We start from the raw sequence: 13,250 nt of genomic DNA on the forward strand, positions 1-13,250 counted from the left end.
TTGTGCCAGGGTAGCTGCTCAAATAAGACAGATAATTGCTGCACTGATATACTTTCTCTTGGAGATTCATGGTGCACATCAGCATCCTAAGCTCCTCAGCAATGTCACAACAAGGAAAATTTGTTTAATTTTGTTTAAAGGTTAAACTGATAAATTTGTGTCAAGAAAATGTTTTTCCCCTTAAACATTTAATATTGTCCCCTGGTTTGTTGTTTCTCTTCTGCCTAAGGAGAAAAAAATAGTAGATGCCACTGTCTATCTCCAGGAAGAGTCCATGCACACTGCTGTCTCTGCCACCTGTTCCCCGCCTTGTGCAGCCCTGGGTAGGGGAGACATTGGCTGCTAAATTGTGCTGGGCTTTATGAGTTCTCTGTCAGGATGAGGGGAAGAGTTCAATGCCAGGGCAAACTTAATAACCATTAACCAGATGCAAATGCAGACATGTCTGCACATGCCAGAGTGAGAAGATGATAACAGCCAAAACCCAGATTAGATTATCTGCATCTCAGTGCACATCCATGTTAACAGACTATATCCAGGCCCAGATACTATTTGCCCCAAAGCTTTGATATTTGAAAGTCCCTCACCCATTCTTCCCACAACTTAGACACAACTCAAAGAAAATTGGGTAGAGGAAATCTTGAATTGCCATCTAAATCTTGAATTAATTGGGGGGCAAAACACAAGAACCAGGCCAAGAGTCATTCTTCACCTTTGTCAAATGGGGGATTGAGGTGGAAATCAAGTTCAGAAATGGAAATGTAAAGTTTAATTTTGTTTTGCATTTCTGAGTTTGTGGACTGGGAAAAGGGTCTACCTCCTATAAATTTCACATTGGGATTTTTGCTACCTTATACCCACTTCCATGATTCTGGAAAGTTGGTCATTTAATTAGTACATTAAAATGTTTTTGAACATCTATTTTGATCATTATTCTTTTACATAAAAAAGGGGTGCCTAGCTGGCTAAGTTGGTTCAGTATCCAACTCTTGATTTCTGCTCAGGTCATTATCTCACAGTTCATGGGATCCAGCCCTGCACTGGGCTCTGTGCTGATAGCATGGAGCCTACTTGGGATTCTCTCTCTCCCTGTTTCTCAGCTCCTCCCCCCCCCAAAATAAATAAATACAACATTAAAAAAGAATAAGACATGATTCTTGTTTTCAAGTTGTTGCTAGATGAGTAACACACAAAAAATGTAACAGATGTTCGCTTGGGAATAGAAGTTGACTGTATTGGTCAGTGAGGCAATTCAGGCAGGGAATTATTTCTGTAGTAGGAAAGAGGAACATTGAATTTATTTAGTAGAAATGAAATTAAATACTAAATCTAAAAAAATGAAAAGGTTGACAAGACCCTAATAGCCTTTTAGATAAAACAAAATTAGCAGGATGTCTTTCATTTTTTAAGCTGTATAAAGACAGGGAACAAGATTACGGAATTTCACCAACTGGAGTTAGGAATTACATAATCCCTGAATTGCTGTATACCATTCCTGATTGCCCCTGCCCTGAACCCTCCAAATGATGATGAAGATGATGATGATGATGATGATGATGATGATGATGATGTTGATAATAATAAAATTAAACAAATGAAGAGCAAGAGAGTGGGATAATGTATACTCAAGGTACTTCTTTTTTGTGAAAAGTCTCTCAGGCCATATATGTCTGATTTAATACAGATTTGGTTTTGGAAATGCATGTGGCTTTTCATGTCCATAAAGAAACCTGCATGGAGATAATTCAGTGAAGAGATTTGGAATTATTTTTGAGGGAGTGGAAAGATCTCCATTATATGGATGGAGGTAGGGATAGGTGATGGCAGGGTAGTACGATCTGGCTGCAGGGTTTGGATAAGACAAATAACTACAATGAGTCAAAAATTACTGTAAGACAAGAAAGCCAGAGATGATTACAATGCTGTGCTGTGGCTTCTGTGTAAGATGAAGAGCCACTCAACTAATTTTAAGAGGATCTTGTGCTGCATCGAAGAGAACCCCTAGAAAGGCCAACTGAGAAAGGAACGTCCCCTTTGGGGAAAGTGACTACAGGTTTTTTGGAAGCTCAGATGACCAGTAAGTACATATTCTATTATTATATCTAGACCTTTTCCAAAGGGTTCAGTCATCAACCCGGGATGAAAAATCAACTGGGGCAGCATCCCAGGCAGTGGCCATGAGAGTATGAAAAAAAATTACAAACCATAAAGTTGATACTCTGACAGATTCCTTGAGCTCTGCCTCCCAAACTCAGGATTACTGGTCCTCACGGAGGAGGTCAGAATGGAGGAAGATGTTGGAGGCTCTAGGGAAGACTGCGTCACAGCCCCACTTACTACTAATTCTAAAATGACTCAAAAGAGGGATACCTGGCTGGCTTAGTCATAGAGCATGGGACTTGATTTTGGAGTTGTGAGTTTGAGCCCCATTTTGGGCAGAGAGATTGCTTAAAAAACAAAATGACTCAAAGATTATTTTTTCCATTTAAAAACTTAAATTTTAAGAAAAAAAACTCTGATACTCTGAAAATTATTGTTCTGGGTATATTGACTTCTTGTCCCCTTCCTGATCTGTATTAGCACTAATTCAGCAAATTTGTCACTCACAATAAAAATATGTGCTTGAAACATAAAATAGTGTGATATCAAATAGAGCTTAACATATGATAATATTCTCAGTAAATTGTCCTAAGATCATCTCCAATTCAGTAATGTGGGAGTCTACATAAGCCTTTTTGAAAATATTGAATCTCTTAATTTTTTTTATTAAAAATTTTTTTTTATGTTTATTTCTGAGACAGAGAGAGACAGAGCATGAGTGGGGGAGGGGCAGAGAGAGAGGGAGACACAGAATCTGAAGCAGGCTCCAGGCTCTGAGCTGTCAGCACAGAGCCCGAGGCAGGGCTCGAACTCACGAATTGTGAGATCATGACCTGAGCTGAAGTTGGTCGCTCAACTGACTGAGCCACCCAGGCGCCCCTGAATTTCTTGTTTTTAATTCTCACATATGCAACCACGTAGCCAAATCATAGTCACTACACATACATTTCATAAACTTCAGTGAGATGATGTTTAACATCTTAGTAAAAATTCTGTCTTCACTTAAGTCAACATTGAAACCAGTAAACAATTTTTAATCCAAGTAGTTGCCGGTGTTTGTACAAAATAGAACTGTAAGTCTCCTTGTTGCCTGCAAGAAGAGGTACTTCACACAGACACTTACAAGTTAAAAGTCTTGACTTAAAAGCAGCTTTTAAAAAAAGCATCTTTTGGGAAATAATTATGTCAGAGTCTTTCCTAACTTAGCATCAGCTCTACACTGTTGGAATTTTTCAAATTCTTCTTGTTTTATAGTTTCAGCTTTGCTGAAAATTCATACTCCACTAAGGAGATTATTTTGCAACATTGTGGATATAGATATTATGTTTCTCAATGCTTCTAAAATATTGGAAATCAGTATTAAAAATTACTGTACTTGATCTTAGCCAAAAGGCTGAGAAGCAATTAAAAATTACTGTAACAAGGGAGTGGACAATGATGCAATATGTAATGTAATATAACACATAATAAAATACATGAGGCTAATATATTTCATATAAAAAGGAGCTAGAGGGGAAATTTAGATTAAATCTCAAAATGCATTGTTTATTATTATTCTTTACAAGTGTATGGCAACATTATTTGAGGTGCTACATGATCTATGTGTTTAGATCACCTGGTGTTTGTCTGGGGAAGGGTAATATTAGAGTTGGAATTTTCTGTTTTCAGATAGTTGGGTCTGTGCTCAGACAAAGTTGGATCTACCCACTCTGGTGATAGGCCAGAAGCCAAGAAGAAAGAAAAAAGAGAAAGGGAAGACTTTTCAACCCCATAATTTTATTTGGGGTCAAATAAATGTGTCATTCAGGACAGTCTACACTAATCATAAGTATCTAAGTTGGAATTAAATAAATTATATTAAAAGTCATTTACTCATTTACATTAGCCACATTTCACATGCTCAATAGCCACCTGTGGTTAATGGCTATTGTCTTGTATGAGAGTCTTCTATACTGTAAGATAGACCCTTTCCATCATTACAGAAAGTTTTCTTTTAACATTTATTTAAAATATATACTTTATTAAGGTATGATTTAACATATACAACTTCATGAGTTTGGGGGTATGTGTACATCCATGAAACCATCAGAATGGCTTTATAGGACTGAACACCTATGTTAGTGGACAAAACTGGAGGCTTGTGAAAGGATAAAATATTTTTACATACTCTTACTCTGAAAAGAAAAACAATGACACGTTTGAGATAACATGAGCTTATGAACTCCCTCCCTTTTTAAAGAAGTCTGTCCTCTGTCACTAAGGCTAGAGCACGCTCTCCTCCATTAATCCAGCTGCCTGCTGGGAATGGTAGAATGGGGGAGCAATGTCACGGGCCTCTCTGTCCATGAATTTTGGCTAGCAATATTTTTTCTACAAAAAAGAACTGTATCTTACGAATTAATTTCACATCTTGGAGCAGATGTTTTTATTACTTTATTTAAGAGAGAGAAAGAACGAGAGAGAGAGATCAAGCATGCCTTGGGGGGTGAGAGTAGCAGAGAGAGAGAATCCCAAGCAGTTTCTGCACTGTCAGTGCACAGAGCCTGATGGGGGGCTTGCACCCATGAACCCTGAGTTCATGACCTGAGGTGACATCAAGAGTCGTCCGCTCAACAAGCTGAGCCACCTCAGTGCCTTGGAGCAGAAAATTTTAAGATGAGTCTGAGTCACTTATTTTTGGAAAAACAAACAGCCCGAAGAGTAAGAAACAATGATTATAGGTAAGAGAGTTAAATTGCATCTTTTGAATGATCTATGAATTCATGATAACACAAATACAGGAGAGAGAATACAATATGGGCTAAAGAGGAGTTTTCCAGTATTGGGCATAAAAATGCTGTGTATGGAATAACCTTAATTCTGTGAGCAATACGCTGGAGTTTGGACCAATAACTAGATTACCCATTATAAATGATGGGCAATTGAGAAATGAGAGGAGGTCTGGTCAGAATATATGGATATAGAAATTAATGAGGTAGGATTTTTGTTAAAGGAAGGTGAAATTTTTGAAATATATAAAAACTAGAAGATAAGCATATGGTATTGATCAAAGGAAGGGTTCAGTAGGAAAATCTATTTTATAGGAGGAGTGAGCAGCTATCAGTGTTAATTAGAAATAAAATAATTTGTTAGTAAATTTGAGGAATTAAATTTGAGAAGGAATGAATGTAAATTTTAGTAAAACTTTGTAGAGAAAGAGACCAAACAAGGATGCATACTGATAGGACAGTAGACTATATGAATGAGGGGATCACAAGCATACTGAGCTGGACCAAATAGCATAATCCTCCATTACGTGTATTTTTCTATAAAGCCAAAAATATACATGTTTCACTTACCTCCTTGACTGGAGGAGAGCCAGAAGTCAATAATGTGTGTAGGATACACTGGGGGCACAAAACAGGGAATATTGAACTCCAGTCAGAAAGCCTCATGGAATTGGATGGCATTTCATGTTTGGGCCCTAAAGAATGAGTAGGCATCCTCTATTCTATTACTGGGGGGTTGAGGGAGAGAAGAGAAAGATTTCAAGGAGGAAGAACCATATTTGCAAAGACACGGAAGCAAGAAATGCAGGGTGCTGCTGAAGAACTGCAACTATTCAGAAGCCTAGGGAATAGGATCCCAAGCAGAGTGAGATGATGTATGTTTCAGATCATGGCAGGCTTTGGATGTTGGTGTAAAGCAGCTGCCACTTATAGGACAAACATTCTATTGAGGAAAAGTGAATAGATTCAACTAGCTCTTAATATTTGCACATGCAAACCATATTTTAACCTCAAGCCATAAAATCCCAAATTCATTTTCTGTGCCTTTCACTGCAAACAGATAAAAGAACAATATTCATCTCGAAAAACTGAGAAGGTATACAGACAGTGCATATAAATTTTAAAGGAACCAGTATGAGCTCTTCTTTTTATGTACATAATAAAAATTAAGCTCCAGCAAAAACCAATGAAATTAATTATATATCACAGGCTAATTTTACAGAGCATTGTCCCCTGTCTTTAGGTACTGTAGGACCCATCAGAGTCTGGAACATAGCCCTTGACTGCTGGTTGGGAACATTCCTCCTTCTGTTCTGAGAAATCTGCATGTTCAAGTCAGAGTTCATGATCTCTTACGGCCTGAAAGGCATATCTCCAGTCACCATTGCTTTGCTTTGCTTGTTGGACTTTGTTTCATTGTGTTAGAATGATGTTCTCCAATGAGAGGTGTATTAGTTTCCTGTTTGCACTGCAACAAATACTTAATGGTAAAAGAACATAAATATATTCTTTTTTATAGTCTTAGAGGTCAGAAATCTGAAATCAGTTTCAGAGGACTGGAAGTCAAGCTGTAGGCAGGACTGGAGGCTCTGCAGAGGAGAATGTGTTTTATTTCATTTTTTTTAGTCTTTAGTCTTTATTCAACTTGTGCTTTCTTTCAGAGCACATCATTCCAATCTCTGCTTCTGTCATCATATTACCATCTCCTCTTGTGTAGTCAAATCTTCACCCTACCTCCCTCTTATAAGAACATTTAAGGTTATAGTTAGGGCCCATCTGAACAATCCAGATTAATCTCTATCTCAAGATCCTTCTTTTAATCACACATATACATTCCTCTTGCTACCTCAAGCATACTTCTTGCTACATTCTTCTTTCTACCAGAACATTCACAGGTTCCAGGGATTAGGACCTGGATATATTTGGGAGTTTTATTTGAATATTATTATAGGAATGGAATCAAAACCATTAAGCTTTTATATTGGAAATTTGCTTAAAATTGCTACCACCATGTTGGAAGACCATACTATAGGCCATTAACCAGAAGAGCTTTTTTTTTCTTTCTTTTTTTAGTCTGTATACTGTTCGTCCAATCTTATGACCTCAGAAACTCAACCTACTTGCCCCCCCCCCTTTTTGAATACTGTCTGCTCTTAACGGTAGTCTGAGGATAATCATTCAGCACCCATTTGTTCATCTGTCTGAAAAAAGGCAAAATATTTGAAGGTCCATTGATTTTAATTTATACAGGAAAAAATAATATTGAACATAACTACACTATTTCTTCTTTAATTGTCATGGAATCCTAATGGAATAGGTATTATTATCATCAGCTTTCAAACAAGGAAACCAAGGCTCAGAAAAATTACATACCTGAGGTCACATGGTAAGCAACAGGTCTGTCAAACTTGAAAGCACATTGTCTTTTCACTGTACTGTGCTGCTAAACAATACAGGGAAATGGCAGTATAGAATTTTACATTGTAGGGAAAATTTTGAGGCTGTAGGATATTGCCAAGCTCTTAGGGTTACCCTGCCTGGCTAATAGTTTTTCAGTCTCTCTTCCAGAGTCCCCATAGGCAGTTAATGCCTTACTGTTATCTTCTTTTATTTCTGACAGCAAAATCGTGACCTCATTTCAAAAAGAAGGAAACAGAGGTACAGAGATGTTCAGTAACTAGCTCAGGGTCATGGAGAGAATAAGGGGATATGCATCCAATTGTTTTAGTCAATGACAACTAAGGGTCCAGGATTCAAACAAAAATAACTTTTCTAATTCTCAAGCAGAAGTTGTAGACAAGAGCAGCTTCCACAGTTAGGTGTCAGTGTATGAGCTTTTCTACCATTGTGGTCCGTTAATATAGATGGGACAGAAACAGTATCATGTTTTAATGAGAAAATTTCAACTTGATATCCTTAGCTATGGGGAAATCTGGAGTCTAGAGAAATTTATCTGAAGGGAATTTGACTTTATCTATAAAATATGAATCAAGGAGAAGAGGAAGTTGTAGGAAGGTCTATTTAATACTGAATATCTTTCATGACCATACTTAGTGGGCACTATGATGTAACAGCAAGACTATGCATGTGATACTTTATATGATTTAGATCTACTTATCATAGCAAGCTAAAAAGAACTCTTAGCTTCATTAAAACAACAACAACAACAACAACAACAACAACAACAACTATATTTTAGAATAGTTTTAGGTTGAGAGCAAATTGAGGGGAAGGTACATAGATTTGTCCTATGCATGCACAACATCTCCCCTCCCCCCTAATCAAAATCCTGCACTACAGAGAAACATTTGTTATAATCAATGAACCTGCATTAACATACCATTATCATTCAAAGTCCATACTTTACGTTAGGATTCACTTGGTGTTGTATATTCTATGGACTTTGTATATTCTCTTGGTATTGTATATTCCATGGGCTCTGGTAAATGCATGATATGTACCCACCATTATAATATTATACAAATTAGTTTCGCTGACCTAAGAATCCTCTGGCCTCTGCCTATTCAACTTTCAACTCTCCCTACCCACTAGATCCTTTCTCCATATTTTTACCTGTTCCAGAATGTCATCTAGTTGGAATTAAACAGTATTTAGCTTTTTCAGGTTGGCTTCTTTCATTTAATAATATGCACTTAAGGTTCCTCCATGTCTTTTTATGGCTTGATAGCTCGTCTCTTTTTATTACTGAGTAGTATTCCATTATCTGTATGTGCCACAGTTTGTTTTTTTTTAACCTTTTTAACTACTGAAGGATATCTTGGTTGTTTCCCTGTTTTGGTAATTACATATAAAACACTATAACTATCCATGTGTAGGTTTTTGTTTTGACATGAGTTTTCAGTTCATTTGGGTAAATTCCAAGGGATACAATTTCTGTATCATATAGTAAAAGTATGTTTAGCTTTGTAAGAAATGGCCAAATTGTCTTCCACAGTGGCTATACCACTTTACATTCCCACCAGCAATGAATGACAGTTCCTACTGCATCTTTACCAGAATTTGGTATTGTCAGTGTTTTGGATTTTAGTCATCCTAATAGGTGTATAGTGATATCTTACTGTTATTTTAATTCACAATTTCCTAATGACATATGCTGTTGAACATCTTTTCATATAAAAACTTCACATCTATATATCTTTGTGAGATGTCAGGTCTTTTGTCCATTTAAATCTAGTTATTCTTTCTCTTATTATTGAATTTGAAAAGTTCTTTGTATATTTTAAGTAATGGATGTGTCTTTTGCAAATAGTTTCTCCTAGTCTGTGGTGTGTCTTTTCATTCTCTTAACATTGTCTTTTTCAAAGCAGAGGTTTTTCATTTTAATGAATTATCAATTCTCTCTTTTATGGATTATGCCTTTGGTGTTGTAGCTAAACCTTTGGTTTTATAGCTTTGGTGTTGTAGCTAAAAATTCATTGCTTTATCTAAGGTCATCTAGATTTCCTCTTATGCTATCTCCCAAATATTCTAAAATGTTGCATTTTATATTTAGGCCTAGGGTCCATTTTGATTGTGAAAGGTGTATGGCCTGTGTCCAGACCCTTGTTTTTGTTGTTGTTGTTGTTGGGTTTTTTTTGCATGTGGATTTCCAGTTTTTCCAGTACCAATTGTTGGAAAGACTATCTTTGCTCCATTGTATTGACTGCAGCTTTGTTAAAGATCAGTTGACTATATTTATGTGAGTCTGTTTTTGATGGGTTCCCTATTCTGATCTATTTTTGTTTTGTTTTGTTTTTGTGTGTTTGTTTGTTTACCATTACTGCATTGTTTTGATTACTGTAGTTATCTAGTAAGTTGAGTAGTGTCAATCCTCCAACCTTGTTCTTCTTCTTCAATATTGTGTTAACTATTCTGGGTCTTTTGTTTTTCCATATAAACTTTAGAATAAATTTGTTTATATCCACAAAACCAACTTGCTGAGATTTGATTCGGATTTTATTGACTCTGTAGATCAAGATGGAAAGAACTACATCTTTACAATAGTGAGTATCCCTACCCACGAACACAGAACATCTATCCAAATATTTAGTTCTTTGATTTCTTTCAACAGAGCTTTGTAGTTTTTCTCATATAGATTCTGTACCTGTTATTAGATTTATGTCTAGGTATTTTTGGGGTGGTAATGTAAACAGTATTGCATTTAAATTTCAGTTTACATTTGTTTATTCCTGGCTTATTGAGAAGTGATTGATTTTCATATATTTACCTTGTATCCTGAAACTGTGTAATAATTGCTTATTAGTTCCAGGAGTATTTTTTTAAATATAATTTATTGTCAAATTGGCTTACGTACAACACCCAGTGCTCATCTCAACAACCCAGTGCCCTCCTCAGTGCCCATCACCCACTTTCCCCTCTCCCCCACCCCCAATCAACCCTCAGTTTGTTCTCTGTGTTTAAGAATCTCTTATGGTTTGCCTCCCTCCCTCTCTGTTTGTAACTATTTTTTCCCCCTTCTTTTCCCTCATGGTCTTCTGTTAAGTCTCTCAAGATCCACATATGAGTGAAAACATACGATGTCTGTCTTTCTCTTACTGACTTATTTCACTTAGCATAATGCCCTCCAGTTCCATCCATGTTGTTACAAATGGCATGATTTTATTCTTTCTCATTGCCAAGTAGTATTCCATTGTATGTATAAACTGCATCTTCTTTATCCATTCATCAGTTGATGGATACTTAGGCTCTTCCCATAATTTGGCTATTGTTAAAAATGTTGCTGTAAACATTGGGGTGCATGTGCCCTTGTCCATCAACACTCAGTTCCAGGAGTGGTTTTGTTGATTCTTTCAGGTTTTCTATATAGATGATCACATCATCTGTGAACAAAGATAGTTTATTTCTTCCTTCCCAATATGTATACCTTTTATTTTCCTTTACGTTATCTAGGACTTTATTACATTAACTAGGGCTTTCCAGTATGATGTTGAAAAGCTGTGATAAAAGGAGATGTCCTCTCTTGTTCTTGATCTTAGTGGGAATGCATCAAGTTTCTTATATTAATTTTGATGTTATGTGTGGTTTTTTATGGATAATCTTGATCAAGTCAAGGATGTTATCGAGAGTTTTATCATGGATCAGTATTATATTTTGTTAAATTATTTTCTGCATCTATTGATATAATCATTTGATATTTCTGTAACTTGTTGATATGACGAGTTACATTAATTGATTAAAAAAAACTTTTTTAATGTTTGCTTATTATTGAGAGACAGACACAGAGCATGAACAGGGGAGGGGCCGAGAGATGGAGAGACACAGAATCTGAATGAAGCAGGCCCCAGCCCGACGTAGGGCTTGAACTCACAAACCGCGAGATCATGACCTGAGCCGAAGTTAGATGCTTAACCGACTGAACCACCCAGGCGTCCCTACATTAATTGATTTTTATATGTTGAGCCAGGCTTGCATGCCTGGATAAATTCTACTTGGTCATGGTCTATAATTCTTCTTAGACATTGTTGGATTTTATTTGCTAATACTTTGCTGAGAATTTTTTCATCTATTCTCATACAAGATACTGGTCTGTAGGTTTCTTTTCTAATAAGATCTTTGTCTGGGTTTGCTGTTCAAGTAATGCTGGCTTCATAGAATGAATTAGGACGTATTACTTCTGTTTCTATCTTCTGAGAGAAATTGTAGAGAATTGATATTGTTTCTTTTAAATATTTGGTACAATTCACCAGTGAATCCATCTGGTGCTTTCTGTTTTGGAAGGTTAATTATTGGTATATTTTTTTAAATTGATATAGGTCTATTCAGATTGTCTACTTCTTCTTGTGTGAGTTTGGCAGATTGTATTTTTTAAAGAATTGGCCTTTTTTTTTAAATCTAGGTTATCAAGTTTGTGGAAGATAATTATTTATATTATTCATTGATTATTATTTTAATGTTAATGGAATCTCTAATGATATCACTAGCATTTCATTTCTAGCATTAGCAATTTGTATTTTCTTTTCCATTTTTTCTTAATTAGCCTGGATAGAAGCTTATCAATTTTACTGATCTTTAAAAAAATCAACTTTTGGAATTGTTGATTTTTTTTTCTATTTGACTTACTGTTTTCAAATTCACTGATTTCTGATGTGATGTATATTATTTCCTTTCTTCTTACTTTGGGTTTAATTTTCTCTCCTTTTTATAGTTTCCTAAGGCAGAAGCTTAAATGGTTAATTTTAGGAATTATTTTCTAATATATGCATTCAATACTATGTTTTCTTCTAAGCACTGCTTTCACTGCATCTCACCAATTTTGATAAGTTGTATTTTCATCTTCATTTAGTTCAAAATATTTTTTCTTGAGATTTCTTGTTTGATTCATGTGTTATTTAGAAATGTGTTATTTAATATCCTAGAATTTGGGGACTTTCCAGTTACTATTCTGTTACTGATTTCTAGATTAATTGTACTATGGTATAAGAGTATATACTGTCTGATTTCTATTTTATTTTAAATTTGTTAGAGTGCTTTTTTATGACTCAGTGTATTGTCTCTCAGTGAATGTTCCGTGTATGCTTGAGAAGAATGTGTATTTGCTATTGTTAGCTAGTTTATAGATATCAATTATATATAGTTGATTAAAGGTATTGTTGAATTCATCTATGTCCCTATTGATTTACTGACTACCGGATCCATTTCTGGTAGAGCATTACATTTACAACTATAATAGTGGATTCATCCAAATTTCCTTGCAGTTCTATCAGTTTTTACTTCATGTTGTTTTTCAAATTTTTATCTTTTAAATGTTTATTGAACTTTGAGAGAGAAAGAAAGAGGGAGGAAGGGACAAAGGGAGGGAGAGAGTGAAGGGTGGGGAATGTGAGCAAGGAGAGCAGAGAGAGAGGGAGACAGAGAATCCCAAGAAGGCTTCATGCTGTCAGCACAGAGCCCAGTCAATGCAGCACTTGAACTCACTAACCATGAGATCATGACCTGAGCTGAAATCAAGAGTCAGATGCTTAAATGACAGCCACCCAGGCAGCCAATTTTTTAAAGTTTATTTATTTTGAGGGAGGGGAAATGGCAGAGAGAGAGGGAGAGAGAATCACAAGTACTCTTCATGCTGTAAGCTTGGAGCTTGATGCAGGGCTCTAACCCACTAACTGTGAGATCAGGACCTGAGCTGAAATCAAGAGACATATTTAACTGACTGAGCTACCCAGGCACCCCTGCTTCATGTTTTTTGACAATCTCTTTTTAGGCATGTATACATTAGGAATTGTTATGTCTTCTTGGAGGACTGACTCCCTTTATCATTTCATAATATCCCTCTTTATTCCTGACAGCTTTTTTTTTTTATTTTGCTCTGAAGAATGCTCTCAAATGAATATAGTGTCAACATGGTATGTTGTTCTCCATCCT

This window comes from Lynx rufus, unplaced genomic scaffold (assembly GCF_022079265.1).
Source record: "Lynx rufus isolate CCGP_SWC_20201006 ecotype Redwood Valley unplaced genomic scaffold, mLynRuf1.p SCAF_9, whole genome shotgun sequence".
Lineage (NCBI taxonomy): Eukaryota > Metazoa > Chordata > Mammalia > Carnivora > Felidae > Lynx > Lynx rufus.